Raw genomic sequence first — 8,881 nt, forward strand, 5'->3', positions numbered from 1 at the left:
AGGATGCTCTAATTTGGGAATCTATACGATATGGACTGGTCCAACAAAATACAGAGCTAATCTGGAACATAACCTAACAAAAATCTGCGGAGCAAAGGTAAGTAACATAACTCCTCATGATTATCAATATTGGTATGTACAATGTCAAGATCATAAAATAAGGAATGAATTGATAGAATATCAAACTATTTTTTATAAAGGGCATCCTATTAAATTTATAGCATGGCAACCCAATTTGAATGAAAACAACAATTAGTAGATACAGTTAATTAAATGGTTGGAATGTGCAAATATTCCATCAAAACTAAATGATATCAATATAATAAAAAGAACAGGGCAATCTTTAGGAGATCTAATAGGATTTGAATTAAATCATTATAAAACAAGTTAGATAAGATTCTTAGTCTCAATAAAAACAAAACAAAGTGAATCTATAAGTAGAAAAATCATAACGAATAGATCAATATATAAATTAACCTTTACTGAATATATAGGAGAAATAAATGAAATAATAGGAGTAAACTTTAAAATAATAAACATAAAGAATAATCTGAAGGAAGCATTGAGAATCATCAGGAAAAGGGAGAAAAAGGTAGAAGAAAATAGGGAAAAAAGAAAATCAAAGGACAAAGAGAACACAAACAATCAAGATCTGAAGGAAAAAGAGGCAGAGTAAGAAGACCAGAGGGAAAACATAAGAAGTGTAGAAGATACAGAGTATAGATGGAAGACAAATATGGATTACCAAATTTTAATGGATAAATATAGAAACTGCAAAGACTGCAAAATAACAAAGGAAACACTAGAAGAAATAGAGCTCAAGTTGAAAAAAAATTGAATATGCTTTCCCATGAGGTGTTGGTCCTACATAATGATCTAGAAGACCAATTTATCATAGCAGATAGCAATCATATAGAACATAAAGGCAAGGCAATCATGAGGTCTGAATCAAAAAAGAATATAGAAAGAGAAAGCAATACAAAGACAAAACTATTAGAAGAAGTGACATATACAGATCATAATGTAGTAGATAGAAATAGAGAGACAACTATAGAGAACAATATAATAATGGGATTAGAGGAAAATGTTAATCAAGAACAAAACCATATAGAAGATGGAGAAGCATCAATGGAAAAAGAATATCAGAGCCCTTGCATCTCGCTAGCTAAATCAAGTCAATGGAGTAATGTTACCATCAGTAAAAAATCAAAGAAAAAAAGTTATAAGTTATGGTAGACACATAACAATGGGATGGATATGTTTGATCAGGATAAGGAAGAGACAAGCAGGACAGAGGACAAAAGAGTGATAGAGCAATTGATACCAGTAGAGATAGAAACTATAATCAAAGAAGCAGAACATAATAATAGTCAAATAAGCAAATTAGGAGAAGAACAAGAATACTAGATAGAAGACAATTCACCTTGGGAAGAATTCAAACTCTTAGAGGAAAAAAACCCACAAGGTAGAAGGATTAGAAAGAGGTAGAATCGAGGGAGAGGGTAAGACTATAGAAGTAGAAGAAAACCTAATAAACGATCAATTAATGAAAGAAATTTTAATAGAGGATGGTCAAGAAATAGAAGAATAAAAAATTGCAGTAAAAGTTAGAAATCAATTAAATTTGGAAAATCTAGGTATATCCATTAATCAGGAAGGGCTGAAAACACCTAATTGTGGAAAACAAAAATTGAAACGAGGACAAAAATCACTCAAATAGCTTAGGGAGGCAGTAGGACAAGTAAATGAACAAACTAAGATAAGAGAAATATTACAAGGCGAGAAAGGGAAGAACCTTCCCAAGGTCCAATGAGAATTATAACATGGAATGCTATGGGACTAAATGCCCTTAGCAAGAAACGCTTATTGAAGTGTAACCTCACACTATTTGAAATAGAAATCTTATTAATCCAAGAAACAAAATTAAACAAAGAAGGAACAAAGCTAGGACAGAAATTAGGAATTTCTAAATCTGAATTCAATGAATCACATGGAGCTTTAGGCAGATTGGGAATAGTATAGAATCATCAAAAAAATCAACCTAGAAATAATAACCTCAAATCTTAATTGGATGGGAAGTAGAGTTTCAAGCACAAAAAATAATCTCCAAATCATAGTTATAAATGTCTATGGGCCTACTCTAACAACAGACAAATTAGTAGTATGGAACGAGATCAACACATTCTTAGATATGGTACATAATAAGAGCATTATCATTGGAGGTGAATTCAACGCAATATTAAAAAAGGAAGAAAAACATGGGGGGATTCAGACAATCCCATGAGCAACAAAAGATTTTAGAGAATGAACATAGAGAAATTCACTCATAGATATTCCAACAAAAAATAGAATATACCCATGGAATAATAGAAGGAAAGACTGATTCTTTTTTAAAGGAGATTTTAAGCAGTCCATAAAGAGAAATCATGGCAGAAATCCTACCAATGGCAGGCTCAGATCATTTTCCAGTAAAAATAGAAATCAAGGAATCATCCAAACCCACTAGAAACCTATTTAAGTGTGAAAAATGTGGTTTATTGACAAAAGCTTCATGAATAATATAAAAACAGGTGACAAGAAGAACAAATACATGGTTCAAAAATGTTTTTCTTTGTATCCAAATGAAAAATGATAAAAGAAAAAATTCTAAAATGGAATAAAGTACAATTCAAAAATATATTTAAAGAAAAATTAGATATAGAATAAAAACTGGAAAAATTAAATAAAGAAGTTATCAAAAAGGGAATGAATAACTAAACTTATTTGCAAGAAAAAGAATACCTACTAAAACAAGAAGAAATTTTAGCTAAAGAAGAGGTGTTTTGGAAACAAAAGTCTAAGGAGAAATGGCTGGCAAAAGGAGATCGCAATACCAAATACTTTCATACAAATACCCTACAACATAGAGCCTCTAACAATATATCAAAAATTAAAAACTCACAAGGTAATTTTATAAATAATCTAGCTGAAATAGCAAAAACTTTTGTAGATTACTCTAAAGATATCCTTAATAATTATGAAACTTCTAACTGAATAGAACAAGAAGAGATGATGAAAGCAATTCCCAAAGTTATCACAACAGAAGATAATAAATCCCTCAATAAACCTTTCACACTGCAAGAGATTAAAGCAACTCTCTTTAATATAAATTAGATAAATCAACAAGAATAAATGGATTTCAAGCTTTCTTCTTCCAAAAATGTTGGGAAATAATAAAGTAGATTTGTGGAAAAAAATTGAAGCATCAAGAAATGGGGGGAAAACTTTTAGTGGAAATCAATCACACATTTTTTACCCCAATCCTAAAGAAAAATAAGGCTGAAGAACTAGGAGACTTCAAACCTATTACTCTCTACAATACTATCTATAAAATCTTCTCGAAAGCCTTAGCAAACTGACTCAAAGAATATCTTCCTAAATTAATATCAGAAGAATAGACAGGGTTTGCACCTAGGAGATCTATTTTAGATGGCATCTCAATCGTTCAAGAAATAATACATTCAGCAATGAAGAATAAATAAGCATGCATGTTGCTAAAATTAGATATACAAAAAGCATATGATAAAGTAGACCGGAGACTCCTATGTAAAACCCTCGAAGCATTCAAATTTTCACATCAATGGATCAACATCATCTTTGAGTGCATATCTACCCCAAAAATCTTGCTCCTTATTAATGGAACTCTGGAAGGATTCTTCAGTATATCTAGGAGGAACCGACAAGGAGATCCTATCTCTCCATTCTTATTCATCATCATGGCAGAAACCTTTGGGAGATCAATTAAGATAGCACAAATTCAAAACAAAATTAAAGGAATTAAGGTTACTAATAATGTGGCTAATACTACACACCAACAATTCGTTGATGATACAATACTAGCCGGAGTCAACAATAAAAAAGAGACAAACTACATTAAAACAATCCTAAACAATTACACAAAAGCATCAGGTCAAAAAATTAATGTAGAAAAATTTGAAATCTTTTTCTTAAATACAACATTAGATAGAGAAGAACACATCTACAAGGAACTAGGATATAAGAAAGGTTCCTTCCCTTGCAAATATCTAGGAATATACTTGGATAAAGGGATTAAAAAGAATCAAGGTTGGGAGCAAGCTCTGAAAAAAAAAATCAGACAGAAGCTTGGAAAGGAAAATGGTTAACCAAACCTGGAAAAGCAACAAAAATCGAAGCATTCCTATCAGCTATACTTATCAACTAATGTGTTCACAACTACCAAAGAATATCAATTATAAAATAGAAAAGAAATTAAGAAACTTCTTTTGGAAAGGTATAGAAGATAAGAAGAAGGCAACATTAATAAGATAGGAAAAAATATGTAGGCCTAAAGAAGTAGCTGGACTAGGAATAAAAAATATAGATTGGCAGAATGAAGCATTAGGTGCAAAATAAGTCTGGAGAATGTATCAAGAAAAAGACAACAAATGGGCTAGAATTATGTATAATAAATATCTGAATACATCAGATAACACGTCATTATTAAGAACCAGGAACCCCCTAGAGGCTCTGCAACATGAAAGTTTAAACTAAAATGTTGCCCCTTAATAACTAAATACACTACATGGGATATAGGTAGAGGAGATAAATCCTTATTTTGGGAAGATTCTTGAAATGGGTATCCCCCTCTCAACCAATCTAACATAACCTACAATGCAAAAATTCAATTACAAACAATTTGGGGAACTATGGTAGAAGATTACATCCAATTTGATGCGTCTAATGAAGAAACCCCTTGGAAATAGGAATTCTTAGAAAATAGAGATCTCGACCCTATAGACCAGGAGATCTTAGAAAATATCCTTAGAGAGCGCCCAATTAACAAATACAATAGGGAGGACAAACTTATCGACGACTGCTAAAGATGGAATCTACAAAGTAAAGGAGGGATACAATCAAATTATAAATTCACAAAGATGGGAAGTAATAAATATCCTTGTAAATCTTTGTTAGGATCTAGCAGGTCTACCCAAGGTAGGTATCATTCTTTGGGCAGCCTCCCAAAATAGAATCCTAACAGTAGATATAACTAGGAAAATGGGATTTGAAGGGTCATCAAGATGCATCCTCTGTAAAGAAGAATCATAAACTACAAAGCATCACCTATACCAATGCAAATTGGCTAACGAATGTTGGAAATGACTCAAATCCAAACTGAACTAGACAACTCCTCTATCGAAAAAATGGCAAGACCATCTAATAGGGTGGCCAAAAAAATCACATAATAAAGTACACAAGAAACTCTAGAACATTACTCCAGCAATCCTAGCATGGGAGATATGGAAGGAAAGATATATACGAATCTTCAAGAATGAAGAACTCAATCTAACATCTCTCCACAATAAGATTGAAGTTAGTATTATAGAGGTCATAAACTATAACCTCAAAAGAAGAAGGCTCCTTGTTAGATTGGGATGCCAAAAATAAAAAGAATTGGAAACATCTAATTAATCCACCCCTCATTTACAAAAGTAACAATAGCTTGGCCAGAAAAGAATGTAAATGGGAACCTCCACCAAAAGGTTAGAAGAAACTCAACTTTGATGGAGCCTCTAGAGGTAATCTAGGAGTAGTAGGACTAGGGTACATAATCAAGGAGGAATCTGGAAACTGGCTCATAAAAAGAGCTAAGCCCTTGGGAATAGTCTGTATGGTAGAATTAAAAGCAGTACATGAAGGTCTAAAACAATGCATAAGCTTGAAAATCAAGAAAATTATAATCAAAGGAGATTCACAAATTGTCCTTAATGTGCTTAGAAAAGGAAGGACTCCTAATTGGATACTAAACTCTAGACTAGAAAAAACTATCAAACTTTTGGATAAATTTGAAGTAAGATTTACACATATATTTAGAGAAGGTAATACAGAAGCAAACCTTTTAGCAAATAAAGGAACGGATGGAGAAAACTTTTTATTGTTAAACATAATTAGTTAGCAGTGGTAATCATAAGTTTTAGATCTCTATTGAAATCTCTCCTAACACTTGGTCCCATGATTTTCCCAATTGGTGTGAATCTCGGCTCACTTTTTTCAGCATATATGAGTTTATCACCCTGAGATCTTGTGATCTTTTGCATTACTTTAATTATGATTTCGAGTGGTATGAATAATCATCCAGTTGCATTGAGATGATGTCATCACCCAGTTTTCTAGATCCTTCCCTACTCTATTGTTATTTTATAAATGCAAGCTAGGTCCCCTTCTCATTACATTTTCCCTCATTATGTCTGGAAATTTGTCTAGGGTGGTTTTCTTCATGGATACTAATATCTATATGTGCCATGCCTTTGAAGTTTGAACCATGGCTTTCCATGGAATAGTCAAACCTAAGAGATGGAATCATTTACTCAAGCTCATAGACGACATGAGTAGGGTTGTCATTAGTAGGTTTATTGGTGAAGGTGTCTTCAATTATGATTTTTCATGGTGCACCAATAGTGACATTCTTGGTACCTGGATTGAATGCCTAGCTAGGGCCAAAGTAGAGAAATGGGACATAATCAGTCTTTGCTATAACTTATTTGACCCTAGTTGGTTGGTAGGTCTAGAACAAGTGGTCTTCAGTATTGACGAGAAACTTAAAATCCCCCTGTTGGAAGCCTACATGGCACATCAACCGGGCTTTGAGCTCGTAATTGTACCTAGGCACCATACCTTGGTCATCTAAGATAATATCCTCTTCTACCAAGAATGGCCCAGAATGGAAGCTAGTGTGCAATTTCTGCTATGATGGAGAGGCATTATAGAGAAACTTGTGATGGAGTGACTTTTGTCTTACCTATAGGACTTTGATGCATATATTCACCCAAATGTGGATTTCTCTAAGTTGGATGTTTTCAAATTTTGCCTTCTGAATTTTGACAAATCTAGTAAAATTAGGAATGCCTATGAGTTTCCCCCTGGTTCTTGGGCTAAAAACATTAGGGAATCATCATAAATCATCACAGTCTTTGGTAAGAAGGATTCTAGAGAGTAATAAGATTCTAGGGCCTGGTTATGGTGGTTTTTTGTTGGAACTATTGCTCTAACTAGGCGTGGTGGCTCTTTCTCCCTCTCATGGAGGGGCTTTTTGGGTATTGCCCTAGATGTTTGTTCTTGGGTTATATATTGGTCTAGCCTCTTGACTCCTTTGGTGATCTTGCTTTGTTTATTCTTGGTTGCTAGGTTTGTTGCACTCTCCCTAAGCAATGTTTAGATTATCTCTTCGATTAGGGTAGCTTTTGTTCTTAGCAAGTTATTGCTATCTTACTAATGTAAATATACATTTCATGAATATATTAGTCTCTTTCTCTACTCTGAGTTTGAACCACTCAATTGATGTGGGCTTTCAATTTTGGTCCATCCTTTTGTGGTAGGCTATGGGTATCTGAATTGGTCCTCTGATTATATTAGGATTAATCGCTCGATCTTCTATATCTTCAAGAAATTTGTTGACTAAGCTAGTTTAATCTTGAATTTTTTTGTACTCGTTCCATTAGAGTAGGTAGCAAATTATCTGTTTCAAATGGTCCTAATTCATCTCTTTTGAAAGATTGATTCAAAGATTGTCAAATTCATTAATCACCTTGTAATCATTAATCTTAATCATTAAAACAAACCTAGGGTTTCTAAGGATCGTATGGGATTTCAAGCTCTAGGTACTCTAAACATAAAGTCCAATAATTGTTAAAGGCAACTATCAAATTTATTAATTTTATCTTAATAATCAGTAAAGAAAACAATATGGTAACAAAATAACAAAGCAAATTCAAACTTGGATATTCTTAAAAAATAAGCTAACGTTTATGACAGATATATTAGTATAAAGAAGTTATTATTATTATCCCTTTGGCATAATACCGAATAGAACATTAACTAACAACTAAGATTAAGATGGAACATCGTTATATGATAATACAGTACAGTAAGGTAATGATAACTATCATTAAGGCTCTAATAAGAGCTCTCCAAAGTTTATTAACGGTATTCATTTTCTCCTTCATTGGTTTTATCTCACTAACTCTTGCTACTTATCCCCTTTGGTTGTTAGACTTTCTTGTTGCAGGTCAAACCTCTTCCTATGGTTGGTCACTTGAACCTTTCAATTGTTTTTTTCATTTTTTCTTGTGCTTGATGCTCCTTTCCTCTTGGATGTTACTCTTTATTCAGTTGATTCATAAAAAGTGTATTATTCTATAAATTTGAACTTGTATTCACACTGGGGTATGCTCCTTTTAAATTTTGTATAATATCGAACTTCGATCTCAGGCAAGACTGGAAATTTTTTTACTCTGTTCTTTCCTACCAATGCTCGTTTGAATGGAGAACTATGTATTCTCTTTTGTTTATCTAATATAATATAAGGCTTCGGTCGTTTAGCGATCAAAAGAATAATAATAATAACAATTGTCATTGTATTGATTATGTTCCAAATGCAAAAGAAGGATTATAAATATGAAAGGAAGAGACATGTCTCATGAAGAAAAGACATATTAATATAATTGTAATATAAATAACCACATATGTAACTCATCTTAAGCATATATACAATATTAATATGTTAATCATATATATAATATATTATTATATTACATATATAATAATATATAATGTATAATATATATTATATTTCATATATAATATATATTATATACAAGATATTTATTTTAAAGATGATTTACCATCAACAAGGTATCTTATGAAAAAATCAATTGGACAGAAGCTACAACATTAACACTCCCTCTTAGCTAGGGAGGATTTATAGAACACATTATGCTCTCAAGAATATGAAGAGATATCATTTCAGTATGATATTCATTTCATTATGAGGCTAAAGTTCTCATTTCATAACACACAATTGAAGCAATTTCCATAACTTTAAAAC

Source organism: Cupressus sempervirens, chromosome 3, assembly GCF_028749045.1.
Source record: "Cupressus sempervirens isolate cs-2001-9-10 chromosome 3, ASM2874904v1, whole genome shotgun sequence".
NCBI lineage: Eukaryota > Viridiplantae > Streptophyta > Pinopsida > Cupressales > Cupressaceae > Cupressus > Cupressus sempervirens.